This window comes from Rhinolophus sinicus, linkage group LG12 (genome assembly GCF_036562045.2).
Source record: "Rhinolophus sinicus isolate RSC01 linkage group LG12, ASM3656204v1, whole genome shotgun sequence".
NCBI classification, from domain to species: Eukaryota; Metazoa; Chordata; class Mammalia; order Chiroptera; family Rhinolophidae; genus Rhinolophus; species Rhinolophus sinicus.
In genome coordinates this window covers 14,037,706-14,050,499 of record NC_133761.1, presented here as the reverse complement: position 1 = coordinate 14,050,499, position 12,794 = coordinate 14,037,706, and the positions used below count along the sequence as shown (strand labels likewise).

The 12,794-nt window shown below is 38.7% G+C and overlaps 1 pseudogene; it reads left to right on the top strand.

Moving 5' to 3' along the window:
- Positions 1-12,021: 12,021 nt before the first annotated feature.
- Positions 12,022-12,110, top strand: LOC141567990 (U2 spliceosomal RNA; annotated as a pseudogene).
- The last annotated feature ends 684 nt before the right edge of the window (positions 12,111-12,794 follow it).

Genomic DNA, 12,794 nt, shown 5'->3' with positions numbered 1-12,794 from the left:
ATTCCAAAGAATTGATATCCACCAGATTATATTCTCTGACCACAATAAACACATCAGAACATAAAAATTAAAAGGTAGTTCCCTCAAGTCTTATATATTTTTTGGATATTGAATATGTATTTCCAAATAACAGATTAAAAACATGAAATTAGAATGAAAAGAACTAAAATGTTAAAACATAATGAATATTAAATTATTACACACCTAATCTTATGAAATGCCGGCTAAAGGAGAAATGAAAAAAGAATATAAGTGCAAATTATAGGAGAGGTTAAAAATACTCTGAGAGAATACTATAAACAAAGATATACAAATGGCTTTGTAAAGTTAGATAAAATGATTAACTTTTTAAAAAGTATGAACACTCATATATTACCAAAAATGAATGAAAAATCTGAAATATCCGGTTAAGTAGAATTTGCAGTCATAATCTCACCACCACTGGTTCCAGTGGTACTGCAGGTGAGTCACAGTGTATTTTCAGTGACAGAGCTCTTAACCTTACATAAATTTTACCCAACGCTTTTTACAAATTTATTATAAATTTGATAGAAATATGAGACAAGGGCAATTGAAAACGAAAGGCTAAGCTAACCTCATTTATAAATAGAGATGCAAAATACCTAAGTAAAATACTAATAATTCTAATAGTATTTTAAAATGTGTCGACACAAAGTAGCGTTTGTTTTAGGAATGCTAGGATGGCTTAGCATATATGAATCTGTGGATTATGCATTTCTTTGAGTAGGTCAGTTGTAGAATCAGGAATTGCCATATAAAATGGCCTTTGCCTTGTTTTGCTAATGAAAGTCTTGTAGTCATTTCCCTAAAAACATTAGCAAGTAAGGAGGAGGTGATCAGGCAGCTTTTGAGGGGCTTTGGCAGTATCAGAAGTTTGGGATCAGCTATTGAATTGTCGTCTTGGTTGGCAAGAGAGAACTGAGATCGCAGGTATTGATCAAGGGGCTTAGACTATAACGTATCCACGTTCCTTTAACTCTTCTATTGAGATATTTCCTCACTGTATTTAAGGATGAGAGCCAAAGACAATCACCCTGGTTATATGGTCATTATCTAGGGCAAAAGGAAGGGTAGATGTGGCATCTTTGGAATTTAGAAGAGCAAATTCCACGATTTTGAATGTGTGTACGTATGAGTGTGATAGGTTTGGAAAAATACCTTGCAGTATGCTCTACTTCAGTTCACCAATACTCAGAAGAAATACCATGAAGTGTGATGGAGGAGCAAAGTTTTCTTCTCTGTTGTCCCCCATATGTTCACCCAACAATGGAAGAGCCTGAATGGATTAGTCAGTGACAGTTTTACCAAGCTGCCATGTCACGAGCAGCTTCTGTGGGCTAAGGATTTTGTGTCGTGTAGTCATCTCTAATCCTAAAAACAACCTTTATCTCATTTTAATATGGAAACACTAAAACTCAGGTTAAATATGTCAGCCAAGAACTCACAACAGAGTGTAAGTTGCAGAGCTGTTATTTAGTTTATTCTACTAAAGGATCATGTCAGTTTCCTGCATTTAGTGCCATTAATTAGGGGAAATCCAATTACCTCCCTCCCCCACTCCCTAAAAAACCTTAACCACAACCTGTATTCGTTAAATTAATCCTCTCCCTTCTTCTCAAACTCAGGTAATGTTTTCTCTCAGTGTAATGCCGATGTGGGGGTAGAGCAGATATTTGGTTTAGATGGTGGTTCTGTGCCTTTTCTGGGGGTTTGAGCAAGATTATAAGCAGCAGTATCATTAATCATGCAAGTTGTTCCCATCTGTAAAAATGTCAATGAATTACATTCCTCAGCACAAGTGAGAATGGCCGTCTCTGGCGTTCTAAATTGTGAACACTTCTAAATTAGTGTGCAACCCCTACTCTCAGTAATCCAGGACAAGAAGTAATGGGGCATTTAATTGAAAATAGCGGACAATATCCAGCTCTTTGATAATTGCTTTTGTTATGTATTACATGATCTGGACAGGGGAACTATCTCATTTCCTAATTACTTTCCTTGGCTTATTATAAAAAATAATTTTGCCTCCCCTTGGCTTTCCTAGGAGGAAAACAGGAGTAAGTGGTCCAGATGTGCTGGTTAGCAAGAAAAAAAAATGCCCAAGGTTAAAATGTTGGGATGTATATGCAAGTACAAATAATAGCCAACCTGTTCAATCTTACAGTTGCTTTCCCCAAGGTATTTCATTAATTATGTGTGGTGTACACCAAGTTTTTATGAATGCGTTAGAACCATTAACCGTGTTTTTTTTGTTGTTGTTTTGCTGAACATCTTAATCAGTACTTTCACTCCATCTATGCAAATAAAACCATCTTATATTCCAATACATCCAAGTATATCCGGAAAAGTTTACTCTCTTAAATAGAGTAGTTAAAGCATTCTTCAATATTTCCCCTCCTTTAAATCTTGCAAACAGAATTTGCTTAGACATTTTCTTGTTTATGATTCAAAGCTAATTGTGTGTTCCAAGCCTTGGAGAATTATGAATTCTACATCAGTATGGCAGAAGTTGAAGTTTTACTTTATTAAATAATGTATTTGTAACAGCAAGTGCTGGATGTATGGTCATGTGTATATGAATAAGTGACATATTTATGGATGTGTATGTAAAATATATATGAATGATACATATATTAAATACATTATATAGAATGTATGTATATGTGTATGTATAAGTTCTGCGTGGTCTCAATTAAACTTTCATTATTTTATTAGTAGAAGTTTTTCCACTGAAAAATCATATTTATAAATACGAAAATTTCAAAATAATATCTTGGAATATTCTGACCTGGAATTCATGCAGGTAAAATTCAGAAATTCATGTGGTAGATTCTACCAACTAGGCATGATTCTGCCAGGTTCTAATAGCTGGGAATATGCGAATAATTGATTAGAATTTTCAGTTTTTACCTAGATGTTTGGTAGAGTTCAAATTATAGTGAATGTCATATCTGCATGTATTTAGTTGAAACTTTTCTCAAGCTGTTTTAGAAATGGGCAATAATTTGGCAAAAAAAAAGTACAAATTTGAGCAAATTAAAAGGCTAAAGGGATATTGATTGCTATGGCAACAATAATCAGCACTGTGGATTGCATGTTCAGATTTGCTAAGCACATCTCATGTATCCTATCTTATTTGATGCTCAGAACAGTAGAGGAAGTAAAGTAGGCCAACCATGTATTCATCAAACTTTTATTTCTGAGTGCTTGCCATGGGCAGGCTTTATTACCTCCTTTTTTAGTGAGCTTATGCTTCTGGACTGTGAACCTTCTCAGCTGCCCCCACCCACCCCACCCTCTAGGTAAGAGAGGAATGGGCTGGAGTTGGATATGTCCCTTTCGCTGGTTGGCGAGGCTGTGATAATGCACCAGAGGGTAGGCTCTGGTTGACTAGTTTCCTCTGAAGGCAAGCCTCGTTAAGAAGAACAGGGTGGTTGGGCACATTTCAATATGCGTCCCACTCACCAAAAAAAAAAATCTCAAGGGGATTCTTTTCTGATATGTACTGTGAGATCTTGGTTGAGCTCCCAGAGGTAAATCTCACAATGTTTCGCCCTCCTTCCCTTTTTGACTGGGTTCCCTGAAGGTTTTAACTCAGAGTTGTCCGCACTGAGCCTCCAGTAACTGGTCAATTACTGTTCAGGTCTCCGGTGCTGGCACTGGTTGCAGATGAGATTTCTACTTGTGAATCTGCTATAAACCGCGACTCTGTATTCATCTGCCTGTCTGTCTCTCCAATCTTGAGGGCAGCAGTTTGCCCTGTGTCCTCCCCTCTCTTACAGATCCAAGAAGAGTTGTTGCTTTTTCAGTCCGTTGAGCTTTTTACTTACGTTCGGATGAAGTAGTGACTTCCGACATACTTACCTGCAGAACTGGACACTGGGAGTGATTGCCTCTGTTTTACAAACAACAGAACTTAGTCTAAAAGACATACTCGTAAGTGATGCTCAAGTCACACAGCTAACATAGCAGACATAGCCCTGGTGTTCTAGCGGCCTGGTTCAAAGTCAAAGCATGGGATTCCGTCTCCCCATAGCAGAAGCTTTAGAAATGGCCAGATCTCTGCCCTTATCCAGAGCTCGGAGGGAGTCTACTTTCTATCTTGTGATTGACCTAGAAATCAATTGAGGTGGGATGTATGTATGATGGGGTGTTGGACATCGACCGTTGCGGAGCAATCTAGGTAACCGTGGGCAAATTACTTAGCCTGTCGTTGCTTCCATTTCTCCATCTGTATAATGGGCATACTAACATTTCTCATAGGATTGGTGTGAGGATTAAATACAAGGAGAGACTATGGGACAGTGCATGACACATAGTCAGTGCTCAATTAATGCTGTTGTTAGGAATGGAGGAGAAATAGAAGTGATTTTGAACCTTACTCTGTACTTTCCCTTTGCCATGTCCTGGTTTTCAGCTATTTCCCAAATTTCTTCTCCCACAACTCGCTGTCTTTTAGTTTTCATTATTGCCGTGGCTCTTCTTCCTGTTCACTTTCATCTTTTAAATTTTTTTCTCTTGAGAAGCCCTTTAGAATCTTCTGTTGGGGTAATCTCATGAACCCAGGGACAATTCTCACATGTCTTGGATTGGACCATAGTTACCAGTGAGCCCCTAGAGGTCTAAATGCTGGGTTTCTGAAACATAACCCCTGTTTGCTGAGGGCATGTTATTTTTTTCCCAGAATAAACTTGGGCCAGGTACGTCATTAATACTCAATATCGATAAATACAACCAGACAAGCTATCTATGTATAATTCTTACTCAAGTTAGTAGGAATTACCACAGACTATGACTGCAAAATCTGGCCAATAACTGGCATATAGACATTTTCTTGGCATTTTCTGATAATCTCAGCTAAACTGCTGTACATATATTAAAGTCTGGCTTCAAATATTTGGAACTAGTTTCCCAATGCCACATGAATAGCTTAAGCCTCATCACAGGAATTCCTTTGTCGGATCCCCCAGGAATGTGGTTTTGCCTTTTCTATTAAAAGACCATAATTGTTGCTTGGACAATGACAGTTCTTTTCTAACCCAGAGAGAATTGCTGGGGCCTCTTTCCCATGGAATAGTGTTGGAGGAAGTAAATGGGCCAGAGTACTTTGCATTAAGTTACGGTTCTTGGCATCAACGGTGGTTATGGGGCAAGAGAAGATTAAAGAAGACTGGGTCAAGGGGAAATTAAGACTAGAAGTTACACTGGTTAGAGTTGTGACTGGAACAGGTCATTATAGAATATGAAATGATGAAAATATGAGCCATGGGTTTAGAGATAAAAACCCATGGCTATACATCTGAAAAGTAGTCAAATGTACTCCAAGTCAGAGTCTTGAAATTCATGAAATCTACGTTTCTGAGGTCATGGGGCGATGGCTTGGGAAGGGTGGGGGTAGGAAGGAAGTATTTAATAGTACAAGAAAGGCACTAGTCAAAGAGTAATAATTTTGGCATTAAAAGGCAGGACGCTCCCATTACACCTGGAAGTTATTCTCTTTTGACCATCTTGCAGGGTCGGCCAATCCCCATACATCCTACAGGGGGAGTCAGAGAGTAAGTCTAAGGTGTTGGCAGAGATTTTCAGGACGCCATTTTGCTAAAGAATACAAAACTTAGCAAAAGTTTTAGAATCTTTGTGAATGATCTCTCTGACATCTCAGATTTAAGCAATTGTAAATAGAGAGGCCCAGAATAATTTGTGGTTAGATTTGAATTTTTTGGGAGGCAGAAATAGTAAAATCTGTTTCCACCAAATTGGGATGTGCTGATTCATTCATTGATTCATTCAGCAAATGATTATTGGGACCTGCAGTATTCCAGCTGCTGAGCTGGAATCTAGGTTTGAAATGATGGTGAGTAAAGCAGACATCGTTTTTACATTTGTGGTTCTAGGATAAAAAAAGAAAGCATTAATTAATCATTTCAAACTGGTCTAAAGGTTATGAAGATGAGGAAAATAATCAGGGTCTGGTAAGAGTGAACTGTGGGTGGGACATGAGGCAACTAATTGGATAGCATGGTCTGGTAGGCGGAGTGGGGGGTAAGGGTGGGTTAAGAAGAAACCTGAAGTATGAGGAAAGATCCACTTGACTATGAGCAGGAGGAAAATAAAAGATGTGATGTTGGGAAGAATGTGACATTTTCAATAAACTGGAAGGACGCGTGAACAATGGAAAGTTCTGTTTACACAACTGAGCTCCCACCACCATTTTAATTACATTTCTCAAGAGAATCTGATTGGTCCAGCTTGAGTCAGGTATTCTCACCTGCCCAGTCATCTATGGCCAGTTAGGCAAGATCACGCAACCAAACACAACTGCCAGGGGATTTTCTCCGGGTATGGGGTTGGCAGTTAGTTTCAAGAAGTGGGGCTGCCCTCTCCTGAAATGTGGGGTCTGTACTAGATATTGCCCCTGGCACATCTGTTGCTCTTTGAAAGTCCATTGACTAAATGAATGAATGGGCAGTACTAATGGACCAAGGGCTATTCGGCTATGCCGTGAGGATCCCAGAATTCAGACTTGGTGTCTAGACCTTACACTAACAGAATTGATGTTACTCCTCAACACGCAAGGGTAAAAAATTGCACTTGTATTTATTTCTCTAAGTTAAATATGATCAATTGAAGCAGTTCCACTTCTGTGACCCAGCCTGGCCAGCAGGAAACCAAATCTTAGGATTCTGAGTGGAGGTCTTTCCATCCCTAAGGTTAGGAACAGTATTCTAGGAGCTCTTCTAGTGCAGAGGGTTTCTTTGTGTTTAGTCCTGTCTAAGCTCGCGATGTTGCTTGTTGGTCAGTACTTTCACCATTTCCAGACAACCCCTGGATATGGCTCTCAGCAGTCCGTGCTCTAACATCTCCTGCTGCCCTAGCAGAGGGCACCCACTTTAAAGCTAGGAGTATCGGGGGAGAGGAGTTCTGCAACTCATAGATTCAACCCCCAAACTGCTTTCTTTATCTTTTATCTCAGGAAAAACCACCTGTACCTTCCCGATTCTGGATGTCTGACTTTGGGACTTTTTATTTTTTCCCCTGAGACAATAATTGTTTAGTGCGCCAGACAGCACACTAAGAATACCCCCTACAGCAAGGCAGGTGAAACTGTGACTCCAGGAGAGGCCACTCACCTAGATCAGGATGGGACTAGAGGCCCCTGGAGTCGTTAAGTGCAGCTGACTTAACAAAGCACTTTTTGGCTTTGCAACAAGAACAACAAAAGTCTATGGTGCTTTTACTAAGCAGCCATTTCCCGAGCACCTACTGTGTGCTAGGGAGTTTGTTCTCTGAGCGTCAGAAATGCTTTTATTCCATTTTAATATGAAGACCCTAAAACTCAGGTTAAATGCACTAAGAACACATCTCAGTAAATTGCAAAGCTGCTATTTTAACTCAGGTATGTGTATTCTACCAAGGAATCATGTCAGTTTCCTGCATTTAGTGTCATTAACTGGAGGAGGGGGATCCAATTGATATTACCGTACATATATTATCTTGCCATAAACAAGAAGTTCCTGGTTCCTCCTAGCTGGAATTCTTTAAAGTCAAATCCTCTTCAAACAAAATCCTTTGGGTCCCCTTTGAGACATGGCTTAGTTACCAATGTCCTTGGGAAAGAGAACACATGGTCATAGCTATGGTATCAGTTTCATTTAGGTCTACAGATTTGTATCTATTGACTTGACAAAAGGTTTGATTTTCTTGGTTGATCAATGGGATAAGTACACTCAAGATGGGATACTCATTAGATTTCCCATTGTTTGGTCATATTAATCATGACCATTTTGTGCCAGGAAAGCTATTTGTTCACTTGTTATATAATATGTTGTGACCCTCTTGTCCAATCCAAACACATTGTCTAGCATTGATATTTGTTCCCCTTTTAAGTGCAACAGACAGTCTGAGATACAGAGTTTGAACCAAAAAAAAAAAAAAAAAAAAATACATGTTGATTTCAGACATTATGATGGCTAATGGTAGGAAGGGCAACTGCATTCCATCTCATGTCAACTCTATTCAGCTAGTAGTGGTTACCCAGCTGGCGGTGTGGAGGCGGGTTCTGAAGCTGGGTCTTTCGGATCAGCAGGAAAGACTGATAAGTGCTACCTGTCACAGAAGCTGCATGATAGAGGTGTGGCACGATTTTAACCCTGTTTCTGAGGAGTAGAGAGCACAGTATTTGAAATCAGAAATGATCAGGAAAATCAGAGCCATAGAATGATAAGTATTTTCTTGGAAATCAATGTTTCATGGTTTGTGAATACAATTGTGGAGACACAGGGAGCACAAGAGAAGCAAATGACGTGTGTACTTAAGTGAAGGCTGATGGGCTGATGGGAAGCCTTAGAGACCTCAGTGCTTTACTCTCAGAATGTTTTTACAGTGGAGGTATGATCATGTTGAAAGTGGTAGAATTAAACATAGTGGTGGTGTGGAAGGTGTGAGTGGAGGAGCTCTGGTCAGTTTTCTTCTCTGTTCCAGAAATTTCTCTAACACTAATTGAAGGACACCAAGGGAGGACAACCATGGGAGTAAAATATCAGACACATGTAAGGTTTCCTGGTCTTTTGTTTTTTTTATTGTTTGTCATTTTGCCTCAGATGAACATACTACCAGCACTGATTGATATTTTTGATCATTGATTATTTTTGAGTATTGATATTTTTGGCTCCAAATCATATTTTGTACAGAAAATTCTAAAGTTATCAAAACATCTTTTGTTCTATGTCATGTCTCTAAAAGTATGAGCTAAGATTAAACTTTTGTTATAAGGGAGGAAGCTATTTATTTATTTTTTTATTTTTAATAGGTGTTTCTAACTTATGTAAGTGCAAAAACAGTAATAAAATTTTATTTGGTGTCACATGATATTTTTTGCACCCTTTAATTTCAACTACTTGAATTTCTTAAATAAATTACTTTAGCAAATAATCAGACCATAATGTTCCAATTATTGTTAGTGCTTTACAAATAAACCATATAAATGCCTGACATTTCCAACTTTGAAAAATGCCTGAGGACCATTGAACATATGGTCTATAAATTTACCTACAGGTTGAAAACGCAGCTTGTCTCTTTAAGGCCTGTAATTTGGGGTTTTTCCAGTGTGTGACATAAATTTCATAATTATCAAAATAAGGCAGTATGTGTTTGATGCTAACATGACTTGTCTCCTCAATGAAAGAAAAAAAAGTCTGACAGATCTTTGGAGGGCATAATCACCATGAAAAGAGTAAAATGTTTGCTCTTGATCCAGATTTGCTGACAACATATAGGAAAAGACGTGGTGGATTCATGATAGCAACATGTCTGAACAAACCATGAATACTTCCTTTTGGTGATTTCTCTTATGTACATACCCGATTTCAACAGAAAGCAAAAAGCATAATTGGGTGACCATTTTTCTCTTTGAGAGAATCAAAGAGATTAGTGTTTTTCAAGATATTTAAGATTGAGATTCCCTATAACAAATGAATCTTACATCACAATACAGAGAGTACTAAGTGCTTATATATGTGTGCGCCCACACACACACGCAAATGAAACTGAGGTTTACTTAAAAATACTTATCCTTACTATGTGTGACTACATGTGGTACTTTACATTTTATTTATTGATTTTTTTTTTTTAAAGATTTTATTGGGGAAGGGGAACAGGACTTTATTGGGGAACAGTGTGTACTTCCAGGACTTTTTTCCAAGTCAAGTTGTTGTCCTTTCAGTCTTAGTTGTGGAGGGTGCAGCTCAGCTCCAGGTCCAGTTGCTGATTCTAGTTGCAGGGGGCACAGCCCATCATCCCTTGTGGGAGTCGAACCGGCAACCTTGTAGTTGAGAGCCCACTGGCGCATGTGGGAATTGAACCATCAGCCTTCGGAGTTAGGAGCATGGAGCTCCAACCGCCTGAGCCACCGGGCCAGCCGTTTATTGATTTTTTTTAAAAGAAGGTGGTTACAATTGACCAAATTAATTTTACAACTCCTTAGTGTGTTGAAATCTTATTTTTCACTGACCAGTTGTTTTGGATTCATATAGGTGCCGTGTAACTGTCCAATTTGAATCATTGTATGATTACATCAAGTAATTCTGACTGAGAGTTACACAGAGTGGGAAGATATGAGAAATCTGAGTTCTGTTTTTAGCTTCAGACGCTTGCCTTACTTGCGCAACTTGTCGAGGGCTAGTTTCCTGTCGTGCCTAATAGTGCTTTGTAAGAAGAAGTGGGAGGTGCAGATTCTGTAGTCAGATAGCCTGGGTCTGAATTCTGGCTCACAATGGCTGTGTAAATGACCATGGGCAAGCTACTTAACTTCTTTAAGCCTCAGTTTTCTCATCTGTAAAATGGACATTTTATTCTAATATGACTCCTTTTTGACATATTGTGAGGATTTAATATAAGGCGAATAGAATAAGCATTCAATAAATATTAGTTATTATTATTATTATTATTGAAAAGTCCCCTAAAATTGTCAGAATCAAGAAGGTGATTTCAAATGTCTGTGTCTCTAAATTCACATGGTCAAAACTGACATAGGTGTTAGCTAACGTTTGTTGTATCCTTGCCATGTGCCTGGAACTGGGCAAAGTACCTTATATGCGTTTAACCTTTACAACATTTAATCCCCATTTGATCTTCTAGTGTAATGAAGAAAGCATTATTATTCCCCTTTTGGAGATGAAGAAATTGACGCTTAGAGAGCTCAAGTAACAGAGTTGGTAAATGGTGGAGCTGGGATTCCAGTTCAGGTGTGACTGATTCCAGAGCCCAAACACCTCTGGTTATAAATCACCATTGACTCTGTTCCCCCCCCCACCCCCCAATAGCCACATGACTCACTCCCTCTCTTATTTCATGCCTCTGATCAATTTTCACTGTATCCCTCTCATGTAAAATAGCAATTCCCTCTCTCAACACCCCCTTACCTCCTGTCTGCCACACCCTACTTTAGTTAGCATTATAGCACATAACGCCATTTGTCACTTCATATTTGCTTATCCATTTCTCGATTATCTTTCTCCCACGGAAACCAAAGCGCCAAAGGGTAGGGCCTGTTCACTGCTGTATCCCCAGTACCCACAGTGGTATCTGGGGCATGTTAAGAAGAAACCCACAGGCGTCACTTGTGCTGATGTCCTTGATAACAAACCTAGATTTAACACCTGACCTAATAATTATTGTCTCAATCTTTCCTAGAAATATAACCTTCATCAACCAGTCTGGAATTTTCTGGCCAGGCACCAGTAAGGTCATCTGTCCCCTAGAAAGAAGAGGCAATCTGCATGATAAAAACCTTCGCAGTTCCCTTCCCCCCAAGAGAAGATGTTTCTGGGTCTAAAAATAATCCTTCTTTTCTTTTATTACTAGTTCCCCGCCTCCCCACTTCTTCCTGTAAAAATCTTCCATTTTGTACAACGCCTTGGAGCACCCTTCTAGTTGCTAGATGGGTTGTTGCCTAATTCAGGAATTGCTTAATAAAGCCAATTAGATCTTCAAATTTACTCGGTTGAGTTTTGCTTTTTAACAGGCACATAACATGTACTCAATAAATATTTATGCTTGAATGAACAAATGAATTAATTGAAGTAAATTAAATGGGAATAAACCATAGAAAACTTAAAGAAAATCTTTACTTACACATTTCATTATTTTTAGATCTGTTCTGAATGTTTTCATGTTCATATGTATCTCATCTTTTTAATATTTCATGTTTAGAATGTTCTATAAGCCATTGCTTCTCCTAAGAAGAATTTGGAACTTCAGTACATAAGTTCGGGCCTTCCCTTTAATTTCAGTCAGTGTTTTGCAAAATTGATGTTACTATTTGCACTTACTGTATATGGATGGAGAAAAGATATAAGGCGTCAGAAGTTCTCAGCTGCACTATCCTTGTATTCCACGAGAGGGCGCTCCTATCCCATAGACGTTAGCTTCTTGTCTAACCCAGCTTGTTTCTGTGACCCTTGTCGTGTTTTTCTTGGTTTGTCTTTTTAATCTGATTGTGTTATCGCTTCTTGATCTTTTGGCTAAGATCAAGTGTAGTATCTGTTCTTATCAGTTTAATTTGATTGTGCTTGTCTCTGCTTCTGCCTTTTCCTTGGGATTTTTGTTTTCTGTCTTTCTCTTCTAATTACAACTTCACCTGGACAGTTTATTATATAGAACATCTTTATTGTTGAACAAAGTCAGATGAGTTTTATGTTCCTTGATTTTGTCCTTAAAATCCAATAATGGATGCATAACAATATAGGTTATATATTTAGTCCTCTAAGGATAACCACAAAATTAGTTACGTTGCTTTTGAGGTCACTGTTGGGTTGTTTTTTTTCCCCTTAGTTTAATTTTGTAAGGTTTTTAAAGAGTTGTGAGGGTTGAGGTTCTAAGCTCTTCTTGAGGTCTCTCATGTGGCTGTTGGCTGACTATCCTTTTCCCTTGATTCGGTTAATTTTGTAAGATATTTTAGGAGTTTTAAGGCTTGGAAATAAGATTTGCCCAAGTAGTACAGCTTCCGGGAAAAACCAGGAACTGAATTTGGACCAACTGGCCTGAAGACTACCCGCTTTCACTCTGCCCCAAAGATGTCCTGCTCTTTTGGTTCCTTTAAGTAATCCTAATATTCAAGGAAGAAGTTTAAAAAGCAGATTAATGATTTAAAAAGGCAGAAGGAGATGATTACTGAGAACTGAGAACTGAGACAACACCAGAGAATATTGCTCAGCTGACGTGATATGCCCGCACTCGTGTACTGCCCAGCTCTCGTCTGCTTGTTCTGCTTTTCC